This window comes from Brachyhypopomus gauderio, chromosome 1 (assembly GCF_052324685.1).
Source record: "Brachyhypopomus gauderio isolate BG-103 chromosome 1, BGAUD_0.2, whole genome shotgun sequence".
In the NCBI taxonomy this organism is placed as follows: Eukaryota; Metazoa; Chordata; class Actinopteri; order Gymnotiformes; family Hypopomidae; genus Brachyhypopomus; species Brachyhypopomus gauderio.
Genome location: NC_135211.1, coordinates 47,435,148 through 47,449,780, shown reverse-complemented (window position 1 = coordinate 47,449,780; position 14,633 = coordinate 47,435,148). Strand labels below are relative to the sequence as shown.

The following is a 14,633-nucleotide window of genomic DNA, read 5'->3' as shown; positions in this document are numbered from 1 at the left end:
TGGCATTACATGACTGACATGACTGGCATGACTGACATAACTGATATGACTGGCATGACTGAAATGACATCACTGGCATGATGAACAAAAGTAATATGACTGATATGACTGACATAACTGGAATGAGTGACATGACTGGCATGACTGTAATGACATGACTGATATGACTGACATGACTTATGTCTGACATGACTGGACTGACATGACTGATATGACTGGACTGAAATGACTGACATGACTGGACTGACATGACTGTTATGACTGGACAGATATGCATACAAACTATACATACATTTAGGTAGAAGTGTGTGTGTGTGTGTGTGTGTGTGGTAGTGTATGTACTGAAACTATGACAACATATACTAATACATACATACATAAGTATACATAGGAACTATACATACATATAGGTATAAAGGTGTGTGTGTCTGTGTGTTTGTGTGAGAGAGAGACAAAAAAGAAGCCAAATATCAGTTTGTATAAGCATGTGTTAGTCACTGAGATATGGGTGGGTATGGCTAGGGAAGTGTCATTGTGAATGCTATAGGAAGGCCTGCTTGCGCCTGTATGTGTGTGTGCCTGGTTAATAGACACAGAGAGATCTAGGTAGCCAGAGCAATGTTTACTTAGGGCACAGAGATGGGAGGGGGAATGTGGGTGAGAGTGTGAGAGAGACTGTGAGTGTGAGTTTCAGCTTGCGTGCGTGTGAGAAGGAGAAGGTGACAGAGGGACTTTACATGCATTTTTATGCATTGTATATAATACTGCACTGTAGAGCCATACGATAACCGATTTAGATGAAACTTGACAAATTTGTTCAGGATGGGATTCTGAATGGGCTTGTGCATTTTTGTCAGAATTGGGTAAAATATGAAAGAGCTTTAAGAATATGAATATTATATGTATCGATGCTGTCCATTAAAAAAATATTTAGCAGGTATAAGTGTCCTCAAATCCAAAATCTTTGGATTGTTTTTTGATTTTACACTCTGTAGAGTATTATAAGACTTTGCTTGACATGATAGTATGAAAATCCTAGGAGGAGTATGAAAAGTGATGATTTCAAACTATTATTAACTGTAAATAAACTGTGCATTTTTTAATAGGACATGTAATGGGAAAGTTGCTCGCACTACTGCAAGGAATCAAAAGAGTCCAATTGCATGTTCCCAAGTGGAATTACGTAGCGGATACACTTGCTTTTTTTGCAATAGCGCCCCCCAGTGGCCAATCGACACCCGGCTGGATTATGTCATAGGGGGCGTGCACTTGTCCACACCCAAGAAGTTTCGTGCAGATCGACCAATTGTAAGCCTGTCAAACGCGTGCCGATCACTGATTGGCCGATTACGTCAGCCATTTTGGAAGTATGGCATGTCTGCTTTAGGACCTGGTTTCCAGAGGCCCATAGATGATGTCTGCCAAGTTTCATGTGGATCGGCCAATCTGAGTGCATGGGGCAAATTTTTGCATGTTATAGCGCCCCCTAGCAGGTGAGGTATGGCAACCTCTGCGAGCTGCCCCAGACCCTCACAGGGAAGCTGTCTGTGAAGTGCCATCTCATTACATGCAAGTTTTCTTAAGTTAGAGCTCCATATGCACAAAATTTACTATTGAATTTACGCCCCCTCATTTGATTGGCTTATACTGACTAGGTAGTGAAGAAATTAGCATTTTTGTTGGATACGTTTTAAAGTTCAGACTCTTCTGAACGTTTTGATACCACATATGTGCATGTATGTGAAAAATCCAGGGACTAGTTCGCGCTCAAAGATGTGTGTGATTTTGCACATTATGCAAATTAACTCGAAATCTAAGTGGGCGGAGCTTAATGGTTGTATATTATTTGTCCTATTGAATTTAGTCAAGGAATGTATAGGAACTGGAATTTTGGTTCTAGGACCTACGGTGTAGGAGATATGGACAAAAAGTCAATATGGTCCGCTATAGCGCCACCATCAGGCCAATTTGGCTCCCTGTATGGGAATCTGGTCCTTGGAGGTAACTGAACCTTTTTGCCAAGTTTGGGGTTTCTAGGCATTACGGTCTAGGCTGCACAATACGTTTTAGGTCAAAAAATGGGACAAAGAATAATAATAAATATAGCCGCAAGCGGCGATAGGCGGGTTCACACACACAATAAGCAAAAGGAAGCCCAAAAGGTCCTTTAGACCTAAAAGTGAAAAGAAGCTGTTTGGGTTTGGCCAGTGTGTGCTCTACAGATAGTGTGTAATGACATCTGCATGTGTCAGAAAGGGAGACACAGAAACAGCACATCTGGCTAGGGCTGCATCTATGTGAACAATATAGGAAGGCCTGCATGTGTCTATACATGATTGGGCCTGTATATCACCGACAGAGAGAGATTGAGGGAGCCAGAGACTATGCTTTGTTAATTCACTCTTTACACACCTAGCATGCCTAACATGACTGCCCATGTATTCAAAGTATGAATGTAGTCTGCAAAGCCTGGCATTACATGACTGGCATGACTGGCATGACTGGAATGACATCACTGCCATGGCGAACAAAATTAACATGACTGATATGACTGACATAACTGGCATGACTGTAATGATTTGATGATTTGACTGAAATGACTGATATGACTGGACTGAAATGACTGATATGACTGGACTGAAATGATTGGCATGACATGACTTACATGACTGGCATCACTGACATGACTGATATGACTGACATGACTGGACTGGCATGTCTGATATGACTGACATCACTGGCATGACTTACATATACTATACATATACTATAGATATGCATACAAACTACATACATTTAGGTAGAAGTGTGTGTGTGTGTGTGTGTGTGTGTGTGTGTGTGTGTGTGTGGTAGTGTATGTACTCAAACTATGACAACATATACTAATACATACATACATAAGTTTACATAGAAACTATACATACATATAGGTATAAAGATGTGTGTGTCTGTGTGTTTGTGTGAGAGAGAGAGACAAAAAAGAAGCCAAATATCAGTTTGTATGAGCATGTGTTAGTCACTGAGATATGGGTGGGTATGGCTAGGGAAGTGTCATTGTGAATGCTATAGGAAGGCCTGCTTGCGCCTGTATGTGTGTGTGCCTGGTTAATAGACACAGAGAGATCTAGGTAGCCAGAGCAATGTTTACTTAGGGCACAGAGATGGGAGGGGGAATGTGGGTGAGAGTGTGAGAGAGACTGAGAGTGTGAGTTTCAGCTTGCGTGCGTGTGAGAAGGAGAAGGTGACAGAGGGACTTTACATGCATTTTTATGCATTGTATATAATACTGCACTGTAGAGCCATACGATAACCGATTTAGATGAAACTTGACAAATTTGTTCAGGATGGGATTCTGAATGGGCTTGTGCATTTTGGTCAGAATTGGGTAAAATATGAAAGAGCTTTAAGAATATGAATATTATATGTATCGATGCTGTCCATTAAAAAAATATTTAGCAGGTATAAGTGTCCTCAAATCCAAAATCTTTGGATTGTTTTTTGATTTCACACTCTGTAGAGTATTATAAGACTTTGCTTGACATGATAGTATGAAAATCCTAGGAGGAGTATGAAAAGTGATGATTTCAAACTATTATTAACTGTAAATAAACTGTGCATTTTTTAATAGGACATGTAATGGGAAAGTTGTTCGCACTACTGCAAGGAATCAAAAGAGTCTAATTGCATGTTCCCAAGTGGAATTATGTAGGGGATATACTTGCTTTATTTGCAATAGCGCCCCCCAGTGGCCAATCGACACCCGGCTGGATTATGTCATAGGGGGTGTGCACTTTTCCACACCCAAGAGGTTTCGTGCAGATCGACCAATGGTAAGCCTGTCAAACGCGTGTCGATCACTGATTGGCCGATTACGTCAGCCATTTTGGAAGTATGGCATGTCTGTTTTAGGACCTGGTTCCCAGAGGCCCATAGATGATGTCTGCCAAGTTTCATGTGGATCGGCCAATCTGAGTGCATGGGGCAAATTTTTGCATGTTATAGCGCCCCCTAGCAGGTGAGGTATGGCAACCTCTGCGAGCTGCCCCAGACCCTCAGAGGGAAGCTGTCTGTGAAGTGTCATCTCATTGCATGCAAGTTTTCTGCAGTTAGAGCTTCATATGCGCAAAATTTACTAGTTTACTAGTTGAGTTTACACCCTCTCATTTGATTGGCTTATACTGACTAGGTAGTGATGAAATTAGCATTTTTGCTGGATAGATTTTAAAGTTCAGACTCTTCTGAACGTTTTGATACCACATATGTGCATGTATGTGAAAAATCCAGGGACAAGTTTGGGCTCAAAGATGTGTGCGATTTTGCACATTATGCAAATTAACTCGAAATCTAAGTGGGCGGAGCTAAAGGGTCCTTGAGGCTTTTTTGTTTGGTTTGAGCCAAGGAATCCATCAGAAGTGGAATTTCGTTTCTATGACCTACGGTGTAGGAGATATGGACCAAAACACAAAATGCTGCGCTATAGCGCCACCATCAGGCCAATGTGGGTCATTGTCTGGGTTTCCCTCATTGCACCTCTGGTGCAACTGTCTGCCAAGTTTGGTGTTTCTGGGCCTTACGGTCTAGGCTGCAGTATGCGTTTTACAGCCTGAAAAATAATAATAATAAGAAAAACTCGAGCAATTACAATAGGGTTCCCACACTATGTGTGTGAACCCTAAATATAGCCGCAAGCGGCGATTGGCGGGTTCACACAAAAAAAGGCAAAAAAGCCCAAAGGGTCTTTTAGACCAACAAATTGGCCTCTTGGCCTCAATAGGCAAAAAGAAGCTCAATAGGTCCTTTAGACCCAAAAGTGAATAGAAGCTGTTTGAGTGGAAAAAATGCATAAGTAAATCAATGTGACAAAACATTCAATTCAACTGAGGCACTAAAGGCCCAAAAGGATCAAAATAATGTGTATTGGCAAAATGATTCAGATCACAGAACTAAATCACATGCTGAGATCAGCTTTGTGTGCGTTTGTGTGGTGTTTCATGTGAGCAATTGTTTTCAGTCAGTTTCGGTGTTTGGCCACTAGATGGAGCCCAAGTACTATCATACTGATATCTCATTAATCTCAGTAATGCAATGACATTTTGGTGAATTAAAAGGTTCATTTCTGGTCAGGCAGTGCACTTTTTGTTATGAGATGCAATTGCAATGTTATAGACCTCATTGATCTGAATCATACAAGCCCCATTACTTGTCTGCATTCTGCATACCAAGATTGCTGCGTGAGTTTTTATGATTTCTCAGGTTTTTGGGTACTGTAGCGCCTCCGACAGGCCAATTTGAACCAAACTTGGCCTACCTCACAAGGACCTCAGTGTATAAAAGCCTTTCAAATTGGGAGTTGATCACTTACATGGTTTATGAGTTATAGCAATAAAGGTCATTTATGGCATGGCCAGAAGGATATAATGGAAAAATTGACCAATCAGACAAATAAAAATGCAACATTTTTTCCTTATTTAGTTAACTACAGTGTCTACAGATTATGCCTATGCCATTTTTGCCATCATTGGATCAAATTCCTAGGACTAGTTCTTAAAGAGCTATTTTCAAACAATTGATGAATGTGACAAAAGTATGCATTTTTTAATAGGACTTGTAATTGCAAAGTTGTCAGGTCTACTGCAAGGTATAAAAAGAAACAAGTTGCATGTTCCTAAGTGAAAATTTGGAGGAGTTATGCATGATTTTCATAAATAGCGCCACCTAGTGGCCAAATGTTTCAACACTGCACAGTATGACACATAGTCCTGGGATATGCACAGTGATGAGGTTTCATGTTGATTGGCCAATGGTAAGTCTGTCAAATGGCCAATTAATTCAAATAAAAATTAATTGGCTCATGGCGGCCATGTTTTTTGAGTGATGAGGTCATCATTGTGTGCCTTGATACTACTTGGGCCCCTGATGATGCCTGTAAAGTTTGGGCTTGATGTGACTAATGGTTTCTGAGAAACAAATTTCCCCATGTTATAGCGCCCCCTATTGGACAATCGTGGCCAGCTTTGACCTGTGACCTCTGAGTCATGTGCCCTAACAACTGATAAATTTTCATAAAGATAGGTCAAAGCATTGCTGAGATATAGCTGCTGAAGTGAATTTGGCCACGCCTCAGAGCTATTGATTGACATGTCACAACGACACTGTATGCAAATGTAACAATTTTGTTCAAATTTATTGATAATGAGATTCTTCTGAATATTTTGACACCAAGATTGAACAAATCCGATGAAAAACCAGGGACTAGTATAAAAAAGTAGGTTTTGCATATTATGCAAATTAGCAAAAAATCTAAGTAGGCGGAGCTTAATGGTTCTTGAGGCTTTTTTGTTTGTCTGGAGCCAAGGAATGCACCTGAAGTGGAATTTTGTTTCTACGACCTACGGGGTGGGAGATATGGACCAAAACGCAAAATGCTGCGCTATAGCGCCACCATCAGGCCAATGTGGGTCTCTGTACTTTAGCACGGTCCCGCAAACAGACTACACCAGTCTGCCAAGTTTGGTCTCCCTGGGCCTTACGGTCTAGGCTGCAGTATGCGTTTTATGCGGAGAAAAATAATAATAATAATAATAAGAAAGAAAAATCCGAGCAATAACAATAGGTTTCCCACACTATGTGTGTGAACCCTAAAAAGAAAAAATCCTAACAATTACAATAGGGTTCCCACACTATGTGTGTGTGAACCCTAATAACACTACCTCACAAACCCTCCAAGAAGCACAGAAGTTCATTCAATTTGAGAAACAGTACACTGTTAGCGAGAAAATATGAGAACTGAGGATAGGTATGTGTGTGTGTGTATGTGTGTGTGTGTTGGTGTGTGTATACATACTTACATTATATATATATATATATATATATATATATATATATATATATATATATATATATATATATATATATATATAATGTAAGTACACACGCACACATACATTAATGAGTGTGTGTGTGGGTATGTGCGTGTTTGTGTGTGTGTGTATATATATATATATATATTGTGACGCGCGGGCAGGGCGAAGGACGAGACACGGGAATCCTTGCTTTGCGAAGCAGACGTCACTTTTAATAACAAATATTGCGCAATAGCGCACGGAGAACATCAAACAGACACTTGAAACGTGTAAACTCTAGACAACGACGAGCACAGGACACTGCGCAAGTGCACATTAAATAGACAAACCACATTAGCCCCACGTGATTACGAGACGATTCACAGGTGAGACACATTATCACACGATATAGCCATAACCACGGAGATCCACTGACGCAGACAAAGCACGTGGACAACGTATACACACGCCCAAAAGGGAGGGGCCGGGGTCCTCAACGTGACATATATATATATACACACACACATATATATTAATGAGTGGGTGTGTGAGAGAGAGGGTATGTGCATGTCTGTGGTGTAACAATCATGAAATTCTACTTCTTACCTTTCTAAGCAGTGGTCTGAATGATTGAAGAGCTAAAAGACAAATTATAAAAATTTAGAAAAATAACTATGAAAATTAGTTTACAATTATTTTACTTATTTATACACATTTATTTAAAATACTTAAAGAAATTTTAAATAACAAGTACTATTTAATTATTTAATTATTTTCTTACAAATACTTAAAATATAAATCCTACTGGTACCATTAGAAAATGTGCTACTTCAATTAGAGCCATTTTTTTTCACACAAATAAACATAAAATTAGATCATCCATAAGCAAGACACACAAACACACACACACACACACACACACACACACACACACACGAGCTCACACATATACACACACACACACACACACACACACACACACACACACACACACACACACACACACACACGCGCATGCATAAAGGGTCGTTCCTGTTTTTATTTATTTTTTGGATAAACTAATAACACAGTTGTGATAACCCTGCCCACTCCAGAGTTTTTCCTCTCCACGGCAATCCAATTAGCAAATTGGAAGAGCATATCTAGCATCCACTTCACTGGGCTAAAGTTCATCGCCCCACCAGGAAGAAAGGCACTGGGGAACGTGGGAATTGGAGTCTGGAACATAATTAAAGTCTAGGTAACTGGTGAAAGGTCAGAGCCTGTTCGGTGAGTCGAATGAAAAGAACGCTAGAGAATTAAATTAGATAGAAAGACGGAGAGAGAGATAGAGTGAGTGAGTGTGTGAGAATTAAGAGAGCAACGATTTAGAAAAGGATTTTAAAAAGAAAGGAAGAGAGGCAGAGGGAGCAAAGAAGAGAGAGGGAGAGAGAAGAGGAGAGAGGGAGGAGAGAGAGGGTGAGAGGAGAGGGAAGAGAAGAGAGAGAAAAGGGAGAGAGGGAGGAAAGGTAGAAAGCAAGAGGGAGGAGGGAGAGAGGGAGGAGAGATAGAAAGCAAGAGGGAGAGAGAAGAGGAGAGGGAGAGAGGCAAGAGAGGAGAAAGAAGAGATGGAGGAGAGATAGAGACAGGGAGGAAATAGAGAAAAGGGAGAGATGGAATAGAGGAGGTAGAAGAGAGGAAAGAGAAGAGATAGAAGAGAGAGATGAGATGGGATGTGCGAGAGGGATGAGAGAGAGAGAGAGAGAAGAGAGGAAAAAGAAGAGAGGGAGGAGAGACAGAGAGAAGACAGAGAGTGAAGAGGAGAGAGAAGAGAGGGAGGAGAGATAGAGATAGAGAGAGAGAGGGAGGAGAGAGAGCACTTTGACTCAGTTGATTGTGTTGCTAATGTCTAGATGAAGTGGAAGCTAGTACAATGGTCTCTTTCTTTGGCCTGCTGTGCTCATCTAGTGCAGTGTGTGTATAGAGGAGTGACTCCTATCTGAAGACTGCCTTCCATTCCAGTCCAACAATGGCACAAAATATTGCACTTTTATTAGAACCACACCAGCACTGCCGAGCTTCCTCCTCTGTTCATTATAGTTGCCAAAGTGTTTCTGTAAAAATGTGACACAACTTTATATTAATACTGCATAATTAATTAGTTGAGAAATTAAACGAGTGAATGCAAAATCCAAACAATAACCATTCAGCTGGAGGTCTCTGTGTGCGCCTGTGTGCTTGTTCAGATGTCTACGTGTGTATGGGTGTGTGTGTGTGTGTGTGTGTGTGTGTGTGTGAGTATGAAAGACACCTGCAGGCTACTGGAAGTTGAACCTGGTGCCCTTTGACCTCATGCCCTGAAGCTGACCTATAAACCTTTGGAGACTCTGGAGGGTCACCCTGCTGAGCTGATGCTGATGCTGCTCTTACCAAGTACCTGTTTCATTTGTGTTTCTGTTTGTACGCACATGGTGAAAAGGTGGATAGATATTTGGGGGGGGGGGGGGGGGGGGGGGTAGATGTGGGGGGGGTGTTAATGATTCTTTTGTTCATTTCCTCTTCTTTTGTACCTCTCTTCATTCTTTCTCTCACTTTATTTGATTAATTACTGAGGTGTGTAAAAAGGTCAGCAGAAATGGCTCCTCGAAGTGAGTGCATGCAGGATGGAGGGAGAGATGGAAGACTGGCAAGCAGAGAGAGAGAGAGAGAGAGAGAGAGAGAGATCGAGATCCAACACCTCTTTGTTGTAACAGTACAAGCAGTAGACACACTGACAGATTAAATTTGCTTCCAAGTTTTCCAAAAGATTAAAAACAAACAAGGTGCCATCAACATCATGTCGTCAACTCTTCTGAGAAGTGATGGAGGAGAAAAGAGCGCAAAAGAGATCAGAGGAGTGATGGAGAGACAACAAGAGTGACAGTGGGAGGAGTGGTGAAGGACACGTTTGGGTATGAAACAAGCCCTAAGATGCTCTAAAGGGTTAACTGCTAAAGCTAACCTGCTAAAGCTAACCCACTAAAGCTTCTCTCTTAAGCAGCAGACACTGTGAATGTAGACCTGCAACGCAGCATGAAAACACTTGTGTGAGTGGTCCCTCTGGGAGGCACGCCCTCACACACACACACACACACACACACACACACACACACACACACACACACACACACACACACACACACACACACACAGGACAATGTCAATCCCGTTCTGCTGGACAGGGACAGGAAGGAGAATTGACTCAGAATCTGATTCAAGTTGAGATTGGGCCTGTATTATGGTTCATTAACCCCCACACTTGAGGGCTAGTGACCTAGTGACCGAGAGCAGGTGGCACAAACAACACAACTACAAAACTAAATCCCATCCTCTCCCCTCCCCACCTCCCTCTCTCTCCTCCCCTCTCTACCTCTCTCCCCCTAACTCTACCTCTCTCTCTCCCCCCATCTCCCTCTATCTCTCCATCAGTTTAACTCTGCATGGCTTCATTGGCGTATCAAGCACAATATTACCAAAGCACAGAAAGGTGGGGCTACCCCCCCACCCCACACATATTCACACAGAGGAAAGTAAAGGTTCACACACCTCTTCAGTCTTACACATTTTCCTCACGCTGTCTACAAGTCTCTCCAAATCTTTTAGATCCAAATCCAAAGTCAGACCCAAATCTCACACGTACCATCCTAAAACTACAGAGACCATGATGTAAGCACTTCCAGACGCCGGCGTGATCGTGACTGAAGGTGATGAATGAAGCCCGTGCTCACGCTCTCTATCCTGAAACAGTGCCACATGCAGGCCCGTCGCGATGGGGCAGGCAAACCAGGCAATTGCTTGGGGCCCCAAGCTGGCCTGGGGCCCCCAGACAACAACAGGTTAAGAATTAAATGCAGCGACAAACTGTGTGAGCCCCCCTTTACATTCTCAAAGTCATGAGCAATGACACTGTTCTCAGAATCCCCCTTAAGGGGCCCCTCCCACCAGCTGCTTAAGGCAGGTAGACACTGTCCTGGCAGACAGCCAAGTTTTAGACGCCGGCAAATATGAAACTTAACCATGAAGCGAATTTATCCATCAGGAAGCCAAAAGAGAAAACAAAAGAAGGAAGAGGAACACAAAAAAACTAGTGGCGGGCCGTTAACGGCGTTCGTTAATTTGATACTCTTATCGGGCGATATAAAAATTATCGCCGTTAATATATCTACTAAATGGGTAAGCAAACTATGATGACTTTCAACTTGACAGTTTAGCTCGGCTGTATTCCTAACCAAATTGCACAGTAGGGGCGAGAACGAGTTTTCAAACCTGTGAATTAAAAATCGTACGTGTGTTTACATGGATGCAGCCACGAAGTCGCCAGGTTTGCTCCATGGAAAATTCATTTTTAGGAACGTAAAATATTACCGGAGCGGAGCTCGGAGCGGTCGTTTTCTGCATGGTCCTAGCGCTAGATTCGTCGCTATTTAAATATTTATTTTTAACCGTTAAAACTTCAGAGGACCAAACCGGCTTTTGAAAAAGTCCCCCCCAAATTATGTCCGTGAGATTAAATGTACTAAATGTTGGCTTACATTTCAAATATCATGTTTAGCTGAATAAACATGTTATCAACCCCTTTTAATGTACAGTATGTAGGCTTACAAATTCATGTTTAACTGAATAAACCGTTGAACACGAGTATCCTACATTTTATTGAGTATGTTTTTTTCTTCAAGTATCAAAGTAGAACAGCTTCCTCAAGCAGTCATTGATGCATTTTGGAAACAGGAGATGAGCCCCTGGTCTAATGCACCCTCTGTATTAAGAAACCCTATCTCAAAAGCTGACTTTTAGTTATTACTTGGGTAGCACACATATGAGCCATTTTAATATAGATTAATCTAGATTAATTTCAAGATTTCAGTGAGATTAATCTAGATTTAAAAAATTTATCTATGCCCACCCCTAAAAAAAACACAAGACAGTGGTAAGTGATGATTTACACTGGATAAATTAGGCCTACCTGTACAAATGGTGTAATTTAGCAGCAGGTAGGCTAAAAACAATATATACGTCCCGGGTAATCCCATACTTAAATCTGCTATGTTCAGCTACAAGTAGTAAATTTGTAAAGTAGTTAGTTTGAGGTGTATATGCTGTGGTTCTTGAAGGTGGACTGCGGCCAGATATGTTTTTTTTTTTTGGCCGGAGGGGGGTTTGGGCATGAGATTTCTGGTGTGGAGGTTGGGGGGGCCCCGGTTGGTGTCTTTGCTTGGGGCCCCCAAATACCTTGAAACGGCACTGGCCACATGGCCCCGCCCCTAATGGGAGTGGTCTACTCTGGCAGAGGCAGTGACAGCAGCATTCTCATTAGGGAGTGTCACGGTGCAGACAGCGGTCCTGGGGTTCCTCTCTCTCTAGAGAGCTCTAAGTCCTGGGGTATTATCCCTCCTCCAGTATCTGTCAGTGTCCTGGGTAACAACACACCTCAATGACATTAATATTTCCCAGGGGCTACAGCGAACAAACAGGGAACCAGAGAGAACAGAGAGAGGTGAGGTGGGGGGGCTTGAAGAGGAGAGAGTGAGGGAGAGAGAGAGAAGAGTGAGGGAGAGAGAGAGAAGAATGTGAGGGAGAGAGAGAAGAGTGTGAGGGAGAGAGAGAGAAGAGTGTGAGGGAGAGAGAGAGAAGAGTGTGGGGGAGAGAGAGAAGAGTGTGAGGGAGAGAGAGAGAGAAGAGTGTGAGGGAGAGAGAGAGAAGAGTGTGAGGGAGAGAGAGAGAAGAGTGTGAGGGAGAGAGAGAAGAGAGTGATGGAGAGAGAGAGGAGATAGTGAGAGAGAGAGAGAGAGAGAGAAGAGAGTGAGGGAGAAATAATGAGCTGCTATCTTTCAAGCATTCAGTCCATTTATTCATGTGCTGTCAATATGTCCATATCCACAGTTCAGCAGATTACACTTTTCTGTCTCTCTGATCATCTCTTGCTCTCCCTCGTTCTCTGCTTTTTATCTTTCTGTCCATCTTTGGCTTTTCCAGTTATTTTTGTTTTGTCTGACATTTACTGATCTCTGGATCTGCTGCTGCTCCTCGCCTCACCTTCCTCCTCCTCCTCACCTTTCTCCTCATCCTCTCTGTCTCTGCTCTCTCTCTCTTCCCCTCCATCTGTTCCATCTAACTGCGTCCAGCCATGACCTCTTTTTGACAGGTTCCCATCAAGCCAGGGGCAATTTAGGCCCCACCTTCCCCCAACCCTTCAGTGAGTGGCAGCGGGCATCAGTCGTATCTCCGCCTCCAACCTAATACCCCCCCATGCCCTGTCCAGTCCACACCCTCTGCACCATTCGCCTCCAGCACACACACACACCTGCCAGAAACTCCTCCATAGGCCCTGTGTGTGTGTGTGTGTGTGTGTGTGTGTGTGTGTGTGTGTGTGTGTGTGTGTGTGTGTGTGTGTGTGTGTGTGTGTGTGTGTGTGTGTTTATATGTGGACCTGTGTGTATTTCCAAAAATAACACTAAGCTGTGAAAACGCATGCAGAGTGTAATTTAAAAGGGAAATATATATTTTGGTTATTTATGTAACTAAATGCAGTGTATTTAAGATATATATCAAAACATCTGCTAATACGTCATAGCATTTTTGTATGAAATGCAGTATGACATCAGGATATCACATTACATTTAGTTATTAGCTAGCCACAGATAGAGAGACACATACACTATATTGCCAAAAGTCTTCGCTCACCTTCCTTGACTCACATATGATCTTAAGTAACATCCCAATCCAAAGGGTTCAATATGATGTTGGTCCACCCTTTGCAGCTAGAACAGCTTCAACTCTTCTGGGAAGAGTCCACAAGGTTTAGGAGTGTTTTTTATGGGGATTTTGACCATTCTTCCAGAAGCACATTTGTGAGGTCACATACTGATGTTGGATGAGAAGGCCTGGCTCTCAGTCTCCACTCTAATTCATCCCAAAGGTTGAGGTCAGGACTCCGTGCAGGCCAGTCATGTTCATCCACATAAGACTCTGCCATTCATGTCTTTATGGACTTTGCTTCACGACTGGATTTGGTGCACAGGTGGCATCCTATCACAGCTCCACACTGGAATTCACTGAGCGCCTGAGAGTGACCCATTCTTTCACAAATGTTTGTAAAATCTGTATGCCTATGTGCTTAATTTTATACACCTGTGGCCATGGAAGTGATTGGAACACCTGATTCAGATATATAGATATTCAAACAGCAACATTAGGTTGTGTGTGTGCGTGTGTGTGTTAGCTTGCATGTGGAAGTGGACGTGAAAGTGTGTATTAAAGTGTGGATGCATACTGTGTGTGTGTGTGTGTGTGTGTGTGTGTGTGTGTGTGTGTGTGTGGACTCTTGCTGTGAAGCAGCGTGTTGTCCCATATGTCCCCATGGGGAAAAGCCCCTCTGATGAACAGGCTGACAGTATCCACCCAGCTTGCATCCCTCTGCTCATTACCCAATCCTGACATGGCTTTGTGTGATTGGCACCGCCATCAGCCAGTGCTGACACAGATAGGGATAACTGCCACCGTCATCGCCCAATGCTATCGCAAATGAGCTGGAAGGCCTGGAGCTGCCAGATCTATTTCACGAACCAAGACAACAACTGGAAAGCACAACACTACACACACACACACACACACACACACACACCATCTGGTTGTCACTGGCCAACACTCTTATGACAGTTTAGAGCACTGTCTATGAATCTCTCCTTTTCCTCCTCTGTAATTTTCTAACTTTTAAAGAGGGCTTTAAAATGAGTTTTAGAATCACTTCATGTGGGTACTGTACTATTACAACAT

General features: G+C 42.6%; 1 long non-coding RNA gene across 2 annotated transcripts in view; it reads right to left on the bottom strand.

Moving 5' to 3' along the window:
• Positions 1–7,445: 7,445 nt before the first annotated feature.
• Positions 7,446–14,633, bottom strand: part of LOC143522847 (uncharacterized) — a 234,288-nt gene continuing 227,100 nt past the window's right edge. For both annotated transcript variants that reach the window (XR_013133152.1, XR_013133147.1), the window contains exon 9: positions 7,446–7,480. This is a non-coding gene — a long non-coding RNA (uncharacterized LOC143522847). The remainder of the gene's footprint in view (positions 7,481–14,633) is intronic.